Source organism: Hyaena hyaena, unplaced genomic scaffold (assembly GCF_003009895.1).
Source record: "Hyaena hyaena isolate Hyena2069 unplaced genomic scaffold, ASM300989v1 scaffold_605, whole genome shotgun sequence".
NCBI classification, from domain to species: domain Eukaryota; kingdom Metazoa; phylum Chordata; class Mammalia; order Carnivora; family Hyaenidae; genus Hyaena; species Hyaena hyaena.
The window spans coordinates 1018058-1029773 of NW_024081237.1; positions in this window are offsets into that span (position 1 = coordinate 1018058).

The following is an 11716-nucleotide window of genomic DNA, read 5'->3' on the forward strand; positions in this document are numbered from 1 at the left end:
TGGAATTTTGTGCTTTTATTGCCAGACTTTCCCCTCTGCTGTCCTTCTACTAAGTCATCTTACTCTCAAGGCAGAACAATGAGCTGTGTTTCTGGTTTATATCCTCCATTTGAAAATAAATATTAGTAGGTACATGCCAATAAGAGAAATAAACTTTTTAGCATACTCTTTTCTTCCCTTTTCTGTCCCTGGCTCTGTAAATTAAAGATAGGAGCACAGACAGATGCAAAAATTTAGAGTATTTAATTTCTTGATATGAACTCAAAGAAGGTGTGTGGGTTGGAGAGCTCTCTGAGAAATAAGAGCAGGGTTTTTTGTATGTTTAATAACCAAATGATGTCGAGGTACGTCATTAAGCCCATGCGTGTTTAAGGATGCTTTCCTGAAGGTGACCTGGAGGGTCCCTACAGAGGACAAAGAATTATTTTCCTTGAAGATTTCTCTGACAATTGTAACCTTTTCTCTGGTATTGCTCCATTTGGCTTTGATGTTCTTTTAACAGCAAAGGCTGTTCCTAAATGTGTGTGTATGTTTGCTCACCGCACTTCCCCTTGCCCAGCCCTCAGTGAACTCTCTTACTGGGGAGCCTATTACTAGTTCTCCCGAGGTTTTATGCTCAACAGTGTTGGAGGTCATGAGATTTTCATCTGCTTGCTCCTCATAGCACCTAGCCCAGTGGCTAAGAATGGTGACAGCCTCTGGCATATTCAGGGTTTGACAGTCTACCTGGTGCTTTCATTTTATTTTTATTTTTTATTGAGAGACAGGGAGAGACAGAGCACGAGCATGGGCAGGGCAGAGAGAGGGGGAGACACAGGATCTGAAGGAGGCTCTAAGCTCTGAACTGTCAGCACACAGCCCAACGCAGGGCTCAAACTCACAAGCCATGAAATTGTGACCTGAACCAAAGTCGGGCAGTTAACTGACTGAGCCACTCAGGCACCGCTACCTGGTGTTTACAAAACCATTGCTCAGTCTATCATCGCACCTCTGGGAAAGAAGTATGAGGGGATTTTATTAGAGAGTTGGAAAGAGTGGGAACCCAAGATTTTGGAGCAATGTCTTGAAGCCAGTTTGGAAGTAAAAGTCAACCAGTATTTGTCTTAAACCTTTGCTTTCCTCTCCTCTTTTGTTTATCAGAAAGAATCTTTTATCCACTGATACAACACCCTTTTCTGATAGAAGATTTTAAAGTTGCCTTTTGTAGCTGTGCTTAGTAGCAAAAATTTGGAATTATTTGGTATGTATCATCTATATAATCTTGGTAGTCCCCTTACCTATTGACGCTAGATGATGGGTCATAATTGTGACCCAGCACGCATCCCCAGTGCTATGATGACCAGGTGGCCTAATCCAGAAGGAGGGAGGCTTCCTAGGATGCTGAGTTCCTTGGACTCTTGTCCAAGAGTTCAAACAAAAAAGTGAGATCACCAGATAAGTCCTTTGGGAATAACAGCCTCCGAATTTAAGGTACAAGTCACATTTCTAGATTATTCCTCAGTCTCCCATGCTAGGAGCAAGCAAAGATACTGTTAGGATAGGACACTAGGACTGCACTGGGGTTAAACAGAATTGGATTGGGAAAGATATTTTCATGGGGAATGGGATTTATGAATTTTCATGAAATAAATAACTTTCTCCTTTGAATTGAACTAGAGATATTGCAACTTCTACTCCAATGATCCATCCATGCATCAGGAAGTCAATATTTTTTTCTAATATTTGACAAGAAACTCACTGTCTTATCCCCGACAAATCCAGGGAGACTTTGCTGAAAGTTGTGTGTGTTAGGAGGTGGGAAGAGGTGTTGAGGGATTCAGGTAATAGGAATCGTGTTACTATTCTACCGCAAATGAGCCTCAGAGCGATTTTCATCATGTTCACAATTGGTCAAGAGTAAAAATGGAATTAGGATCCAATTCCTCTGATATCAGGCCTTCTAACTCTGAATCCAATTTTCTGTGTTCTCCAGCCCTGTTGCTGCCTGCATAGAGAGTGTTCAATAAAGGTTTGCTGAACAGGATTGAATGGAACGGCAGGCCAGAGGGAGTTTTAGATCTGCCTTCCCAATAAAGACAATTACCTCTCCACCATATTCTCAGCTTTTTGTTCTGCCTCTGAGTTCATTTGATAAGAGACTTGATTTGGGCTTGTTTTAGCAGATAAGTTCAGTTAATATTTATTTTAGGAAAGTGGGATTAGTGAAGATAGGTGGGGAATGAATTATACATTCTCTGAGCAACTGAAGGTCATTAGGAAAACATGCAGCTGCTGGAGATTTCCAAGCGAGACTAGCATAGAGAGGGCTGGAGGCAATTTCCAAATGTTCTGGTTCCTATTTATTGGAATCGTTTTGGAAGTGACAAACTGGATGATTGGGCTGTTAATCCAAATAAAAGGGAACTTTTTAAAAGAGAAAGTGACACATCTTTAAATATGGAGAAGACAGCTTTTAATAGAAGGCTGGCAGACAGTGTGGGCAGTGGGTGGGGGCCACAGGAGTTGAGTACTTTGTTGTGTCACTGAGTGGAAGAAGCCAAGAAGAGTGGGATGAGGTAGGGAAAACCAACTCAGCTAGGGAAATGGGCCCTGGCAAGGGTGGCCATTCTAATGCAGAGTCCAGAAACTGTATGCGACTCAGGTAGCATTTTGAATAGTTATCAGCACTGGGGATTTCTGTCCAGAGGGACACAACAATCTGCTGTAGAATAAAACTGGAGGTTGAGGTCGGGCAATTATAATACCTGTTAGGTCATCCTTCATCCTCCTTACCTATAAGCCAGGTACTATGCTAAGTACTTTGCCTGAATTAGCACATTATATGCCCCCAGAAGATCCCATGCCAGGGAAAATCATGCGAAATTTACAGATGGGGAAACATGCTAAAAATTTGGTTTCTTTGCCCCAATTCATAAGCCCGAATTGGCCAAATCAGATGAGAATGCAAAACCAGACCCACCTGATGTCACATTGTTACTGTGTATCATGGATCAGAGTGCCTAATAATGTTGGTATGCTTCTTCAGAAAGGAACATCAGAGAACACGTGTGGATGATTTTGTAGTGCACTATAGGGAGATGAATTTGAAGCACTAAAATTTCCAGGGTCCTTTTCTATCATAGAGAAAAATCTAATCTTTTGGAAAGAAAATATTTAGTCCTTATCATCTGAAGCAGTTGAGCTTAAGAATTGTCTTCTTTCTCCTTTCACAACTGATTGACTTAGGAACAGGGCAATGTGGACAGGTGAGTGGGTCCACCAGGCTTTTCAGTGTAAAAACAATGGCAGGAGAACATAGTCTGTCTGGGGTACCTCATTATTCATTCAACAAATATTTGTTGAGCCCATGCCATCTGCCAGACAGTGTCCTAGGCACCAGGACACAGTGTGTGTAGCAGAAAACAAAACTATAATTTAGAAGGAGCAAAAACTTTGGGTATAAGCAAATCCCAGCAATGTCACTGACTCGTTAAGTGACCTTGGGCATGTTACTTAACCCCTGTCAGCCTCTGCCTTTTATCTAATATGGTCTTAATGAAGCCAAGCTCTGAGGGTTAGTGTAAGGAGTAATAAGATAATGCATATAAGATGCCTGGCTCATGGTAGAGGCATATTTAAATAGTAATGTTATTTCTATGCATTATTAAGGATTTCACTCTCCATAGAAATCATGTGTTTTCTTCATGATGTGATAAGGTATCATCTTCCTCTGCATCTGCTAATATTCCATAGAATCTAGCTGTTTCATCTTGTTTCTCAGAGGATGCTAAATATCAGTGGATTTCTCCAGTTTTCAATTCTGTATTTCTGGGCTCTACTTACCCTTCTTCTCCACCTTTCTTTTCACATGGTATGGTTGATGTGATGGTTAATTCCATATGTCAACTTGAGTAGGCCCCATGGTGCCCAGACATGTAATTAAATGTTATTCTGGGGGTGTCTGCCAGGGTGTTTTTGGATGAGATTAACATTGAATCAGTAACTGAGGGAAGCAGATTGCTCTCCTCAGTGTGCATGGGCCCCAGCTAATCAGTTGAAGCCCTAAATAGAAGGAAAAGATTGGCCCTCCTGAAAGTCCAGGTAGCTCCACTTGACTCTCTTTGGAGATGGGACATCAATTTTTTTCCTGCTTTTGGGCTTGAACTAAAACATCCACTTTTGGTTCTCAAGCCTGTTGATCTTTGGACTAGAACATACACCATTGACTTTCCTGTTTCTCAGGCCTCCAGGCTTCAACTAGAACTCAGTCTCATGAATTTTCAGTCTCCAGCTTGCTGTCTACAGATCTTGAGACTTCTCAACCACCATCTTGCATGAGCCAATTCCTTATAATTGGTATGTATCTATAACACACACACTATGTATGTATATGTGTATAATCATAATTATATATAAATAATTATATTATAGTTACATATATAATATTATATATAATTTGTATCTATAGCACACACACTGTATATATGTATAATCATAATTATATATAAATAATTATTTTATAGTTACATATATAATGATATTATATATACCGATATATAATATAAACTGTAATCATGGAATAAAACTACATATAATTTATATAATTATAATTATATGATATCTGTTTTGTAATAATTATATTAAGGTATATAATTGTATATTAATCATAACTCAAATGGTATATTCATGATTAATCATATATTATTATAAATTAATCACTATATTACTATAGTTATATAATAACTTTTGATTCATGAAAACCTTAATTACTATTGGGCAACTGTTGACCAGAAGCTGTACTGATAACAGTGCAGCTAACATGTATTTTGTGTGTTATATGTATTGTATACAGTATCCTTAAAATAAACTAGAGAAAAGAAAATGTTATCATGAAAATAATAAGAGAAAATACATGAATAGTATTGTACTGTACTTATAAAAACAAAAAAACCCATGCAGTTCAAAAGTCAACTGTGGTTATAGGACATGTAGTATAGTTATATTATATATTATAGTTGTACAGCATATAGTAACACCAGTTCTATTTCTCTGGAGAATCCCCACAACAGAGTTGAGGATGCTCAAGTATAGAAACAGCATCTCTCCAAGGTTATGTTAGTACCCAGGGGAATAGACAAGTAATTTCCTGCTCTCCTGGCTCCTGGTTCCAAGCCCCTCTTGTGTAATTCTTCACTCCATGCTGTCTCCCAGTAATAAACGCTTGCTTCATAGTTAAGAAGAAGAAAATGCAGATCAGAGGTCTTTTTCACAAGATGGGGTGGGGTCTAACTTTGGCAGCCATGACCCTACCTAGACTGAGGGAGAGGGTGTCCCCAAAATAATGGAGGGAAGGGGCGTGGTCTGCCATTTACTCAGCAATATGGTATACCGTGCATGCTCGCCATATTATTTCTTTTAATTCTCTCAGAAATGTACCCTGGCCTTCATTTTTGATGAAAACACCGAGACTCAATACAGCCAATGCCACAGAGCTGGTGAATAACGGGATCACTGTGCCTAAATCTAGAGCTCACATTCTCACGGGTACAATAAACACACTCCCTAAAATTGGGCCGAGGTGTGGATGAAATGCACTCAGAGGAGAGGGTCCGAGAGAGCCTGAGGATGTGCGAGAAGCCTGGGTTCTGCTTCCCGCCTGGATTCCACCTTTGCGTTTCCTGTCCTGTCGCTATTTATCACCAGCCCCATATGCCTGTGTGGTACACATGAGTCTGGGAAGATGCCAGGGCCTGGCGGGCAATGCTTGTTTTACAGCCAAGCACACCTGCTCTTGCAGCCTGCCAAACCCTTTAGCTGCTGGCTGCTGGGCTGCGTGATTATCTCCCTTCAGACCCCATGCCTGCATGCTCCATTCTCTTTCCATCGAAAGAACATCTCTCTCTCTCTTTTTCTCTCCTCTTCCACCTTTCATCTTTGACTTTCTCCCTCCCTCCCACCTCCTCTCTCTCTCCCTGTCCTTTCTTTCCCTCTCTCTTTTTGGTTGGACGTTGTCCTCATTTTATAAAAATAATAATAATAAAAAGAAACAAAACCTCTCTGGAATGCTTTTTGGTGAAACTTGTGGACACGGCTCATTCTAGGCAAAAGTCTTGTGCTGCTGGCTTCCATTTTTCATCCCTAATTTGATACTCATTGCCCTTTGCTGCTTTTTCTTCCTGCGGAATTTTTACCAAGCCCTAAACACTGGTGTTTGTTCTAACTTATGCTCTGCTGTTTGTCATGCAAATAGGATTTTGCTTCAAACATGATTTTAATTTGATGGATGTTCTGGTTGTTTGTCATGCAAGCAAGATCTTGCTGGCAGAATATTTTTTAGCCAACTCTGGTAACTCCCACATTCCCACAGTCACTATAGTCATTTAGTCTTATGAAAAGCCCAGGATTTGGGGGAAGTAAAACTACTTTGATTATATTCGTTAAATTTGTAATCTATAACATTTTCACATACCCATATGAATATATCTCTATAACAAATTCGTAAATTCCCAAAATAGCGATGATTTTTGTTATTTAAAATGTGTATACATGCATGTGTACACATATGTAGGCTGGTGTATGTATATACACAAGTTACCTATATATGTATGTACATTTCAATGATATACTTCTTAAATTTCTTTATATTTATTAAAATAATGATGTTCTTTGCTAATTTTAAAAAAAGGGAGCTCTAGATCCTGGTGCCCAGTTTCAGTTGCTGAGCGGAGCAATGATAGTCAGGGTCTGGGGTTATTAGGATGCTGTGTGCCCAGGTGGAAATAGGTGCATGGAGTCGCTAAGTAGATGTACTCTAGGGGCCACAGGTGCAGTAGGAATAGGGACATTCCAGGGAGGTCAGAGGTCAGCCCCAGGGCAGCAGGAGAAGGCCTCATTATCTCAGGACACTTTCATACTGAGATAAGACCGTTTAAAGCAAATCCACAAAAATGGGACACATATTTTGGAGTAAATAATAAAAGCCAGTTTGACTGGGATGATGTAAGACAAATGAAACTAACAATTATAAAAAATAAGTTGATTTTATCTTCTATTTAAAAATATTGGCTACAAATGTAATCGTGATCTAATTCTTAGAATGAACAAAAGATGGATCAAATGGATTTCATCGTTTTGGAGGTGGGTGCATGGTTTTCATTATAAACATATGGCATCAGGACAGTATGTCCTTCACTTTCCAACAGACCTTCATATCCCAACCTTAAAGAAAGTACTGTTTTACAGAATATATATTTTGTTTGTTCTCCAAGTGTTCTTCTGGCTTTTTTGATAATCAAGTTATTCTCATTTGAAGTACAATAGGGTATTTTCAGTTTGTATTGTTTTTAAATTGCTAACTGATTTAACTGCCACCTTCTTGACAATCAGTGGTTTTACAGGAGAATTTGGACCTTCTCCAAAACTGGTCTTATAACGTCCATTGACTTAATGAAATTGTTTGCAAATTTTGCAGTTCCTATGCAGTTACTTTGCATTGTATTTGTCAAGCTGGGAATACAATATGAAAGCAGTGGATGCATTTATACCAGTCTGGCACTCCCTGAAAGTCTTACCAACTAGGCACTGATAACGATAGATCAAGATGGATGCTAGTGTTAGAGAGGTGACATGTGTGAGTAGTGACTCACCGTATACATGGCTATTTCATTAATGAACATTTTTTTCTATTATTTTCATAGAAACTGTGTAACAATGGGGACAGGAACAGAAAGAATTGAATACACTTCAGCATCGTTGGTCCAGAATCATGTCTAAGTGCTGTGTTGTGGATTGGGGGCAGGAGGGAAGGGAGTTCCCAAGGTACAAAGATTTAGGAAATAGGCCGGGAAGCAGAACATGAGGGTAAATGGCTTCTTCTGTAAGCCCTGGATGAGGTTTACAATTTCTAAATCGGGTGTCTGCTATCAGCTGATGTAAAAGTAGTGAACACATTGGCAGTATAATGATGCCTTAGATTGGATCCCCCAAGAAGCTGACTGAGGTGGAGATTAGATGCAGGAGATTTTATCGGGTGTGCTCTTAGGATCCACACCTGTGGCAAGTAGGGAGAGAAGCAGAATTTGGCAGAGGGAGCAGATGATTAGCAACACAGTCTCATCGGAAGCCTTAGCCAACCTTCTGAGGCTGAGATGACCCTTCACAGTTGCCCCAAGTTGAGAGTGAAGAGTCCAAGTCCAGTTCGTACCCTCATACTGAGCAGTCATGGGTGCAGACAGTCCAAGGAAGGTGATGTGAGTTTCAGCAGGTACCCTGTATAGTGGAGGCAATTCCTTTAGAGAGCCAGTGTGTGAGACTGCCTTCTGGGACAGTCTTGAAGCACGGCATGATGATAATATTTATTGAAAGCTCACTAAGTGTTTGTATAGTCATGAACTGAAGTAACTTTGCCAGAATTCTTTTTTTCTTAAATACTGTAATAAACTTGTGAGAAAGCTGCTATGATTATCCCCACTTTAAAGATGATAAAATTGAAGTTTCATCGGTATGTGGAAGAACGCTAAGTCTACAGTTTATAATCCACCGCTCTGCCAGAAGCATCACCATTTATCAAACAGCTGTCAGTCAGTCTACCTCATCACCAAGGAAAACTGCATGCGCTCCCTGCTTCAACTTGCATGCTTCTTATCTAGCACAGAGCCACATCCTTCTTTCTTTTCCATCTTTCAGCGTGCCTTACACTGCACGTCTCACCTCTCTTGTTTCCTATACAGAAGGGGTACATATTTCTCCATATCACAGAGAGAAAAAATGAGGTTGACTTATTCATCTACTATATCAAAAAGTAGCTAACTGGCACTGTTCTGATTGAGGGGAAGTGCAACATTTAGGGAGAGTTGGTAAGAAACAAGTCAGACAAAGACACTTCCCTTAACAAGGTTATGGCCTGATCATTTACAGAAGTTAGGTGACATTCCCAAGTCATTAACATAGTGATAAGCATAGTTGGGATTAAAGCTGGGGCCTATTGACTCCACAATCTCTGTGCTTGCCCCGAGGCCACGTGAATCTTGGGTCCTTATTAAAACCTCCTATTATCTGGACAGAAATGGAGGAGCTGCTCCATGGAAATTTGTGTTAGGTGATCCAGTCTCCACACTGGAGGCATCGTGAAGTCACCCACTCATCACTTCTGACCTAATGTACTCACACCTCAATGCTCAACGCTCTCCATTATCATCCAACAAAATCAACAAACAAAGAAATAAAGCTAACTGGAAAGAAATAGTCTTGTTTATCAAAAGTGTGATTTGGATTTTGGATAGAGGACTTCAGTGCAACACCTGCCCCAAAGCAGAGGCATGACCCAAAATATCTTTAGCCCCTCTATCTCACCCTTTGTAGGTATTGTCTGTCTTTGAGAAGGGAGAGGACTTACTAAAAGGGAGAAAGTCAAGGGAGAATATAAGTGCTACAGGATTTTAGACGGACCTGAAACAAGTTAATACAGAACTTTTCTCTCTAGAATGAATTTCCACAGGTCACTACTCTCCCAAGTGGACACCCCAAAATTGAGGCTTTCTCTCTTTCCTGTCTGAAGTTTTTTGGTTAATGAAAGTCAGATATTTCTATAAGTAGGTTCCTTAATCTCTATGAATACATTTCAGTTATGACAGTTACATAAACCTTTCTCCTCAACTGCCTGAGCTAAATGTATAAAAACTATCAATACTTACATAGCAAATGCAAGAATATAGATATTCTGGGTCAGGAAGATAGGAAATAATCACTAATTCCAATGCATTGTATGATTGTGACTGTGTTGTCATTTATGAATACCTTATTTTAATGCCTTAATCCTTTTCTCATATATTCAGCAATTTTGAAATAACTGTGTAAAGGATGAATGCTACCTTTACTGATGTCCTATTATGTGCAAGGGGATATGCAAAGAATTTTATACACATGCTTTAACTTACTCTTTTAAACTTGAAATCAGATCAAGTTACTCATGGACAGTTGGATTTTATGGGCAGAGCTAAAATTTGACCACAAGTGTGTATGTGACTAAAAATTTCTATTTCCTCCAGTCACATTGGCTCACTGTAATCCTTATCAGTGTGTAGATAGTTAAAACATGGTTATATGTATCCTCTTCTCATAGGTCTTCTTGAGTGTGGGAAAGGACTCTTAGAATTTGGGAGGTAACAAATTGAGCTCCTACCATTGTCAGGCATTGGATTTGCCATTGTGAAGGAAAGAAAAATAAAACAGACACAGATCCTGCCCACAAGGGTTTCATAATGTGTAAGAAGATAGCACTTTACCGTGTACAAGTGCTATGCAAAAAAAATATATGGCAAAACTATGGCCAAAAATTATGGCTTATATTATCAAATTTCATGATCCCAAACACCTTGTGAGGTAGACTAGAACAGGTGTTACCTGCCTACTTTGGAGTTTCTCAGTTTCCTCATTTGTGAAGTGGATTCCCATTAGGTACAGTATCTGATACAGGATTGCCATATGCTTTCCTAAGTAGCAGAATTTACTTCTGTAATTTTATCTGTACATATGCCTAAATTACTATGATAAAGTTAAAAATACAATGAAAAAGGGTAATTAAAGTGAAACGGTAGTTGGAGGCAAGTTAAGGAAGAAAGGGAGGAAGGAAAGGATGAATTGCAAGTCTTCTATGCATGGAACGTTTTGTTTGTTATAATTTTGCAGAAAGAGAAGACACAGAGAAGTAAACCATTTGTTCAAGATTTCATAGCTAGGAAATGATACAATCAGGATGAAATTCAGGCCCTCTTTTTTCCCCCCTAATGTTTATTTATTTTTTATTTTGAGAGAGAGAGAGAGAAAGAGAGAGAGAACAGAGGAAGGGAGAGAGAAAATTCCAGGCAGGCTCGACACTGTCAACATGAACCTGACATGGGGCTCCATCTCATGACTGTGAGATCATGACCTGAGCTGAAATCAAGAGTCAGATGCTTAACTGGCTGACCCACCCAGGTGCCCCCAAATTCAGGTTCTCTTAACCTTCCTCTCACCTCCCAACACAGCCAGCCCTGGACAAGGTCATCCAGTACAAGAGGAAGTTATTCCTGGGATCCAGGGAATACTGCAATGTCAGGTTTTAGGACAAAGACTAAATTCCTCTTTTCTCACTAAATGTATGTCATTGTGCACATTGATGGCAGGCAGCACTGAAAACCAAGGGATAATCTTTATATAATTACAAAAGCTTTGGTCTTTTTCTTTTTGGTTCTGCTAATATCATTGATAATTGGATCAGACTCTGGATAGAATAGAAAGTAGAGACAAGTGTGCTAGCAAAGATGTCTTATATTCCATTGCTAAATATAAATGTTAACAAAGGAAAACCACTTCCTTTCATTTGGGGAATGAGTGCTGCCACACAAAAGCTTTAATACAATCAAAGGAGCCGTTTATTTATAGGTAAAAATGGAGTGCTTACAAAAGCAAATCATGGAAGCTGTGGTAGGGTCTAGTTCTTTTTTCTGGATATTTTTGGCTCTATTCTTTTTTGGGTACATGAAAGAATAGAACTTCTGTTGCCTTTGAATTGGATGGGAATAAATAAATATCTTGGGCCAATGGAGGGACAATGATTCAATTATTAGTGCAAGCCCCTCCAGTCCTTTCTTTCTATTCAGTTTGTTTACCAGTAATGTTTGAGATGGTGGCTGCTTATTGGCACATGATTTTGAATGATTCCAATGAGGATTTTGAGTGATTCCACATCCTCACCTGT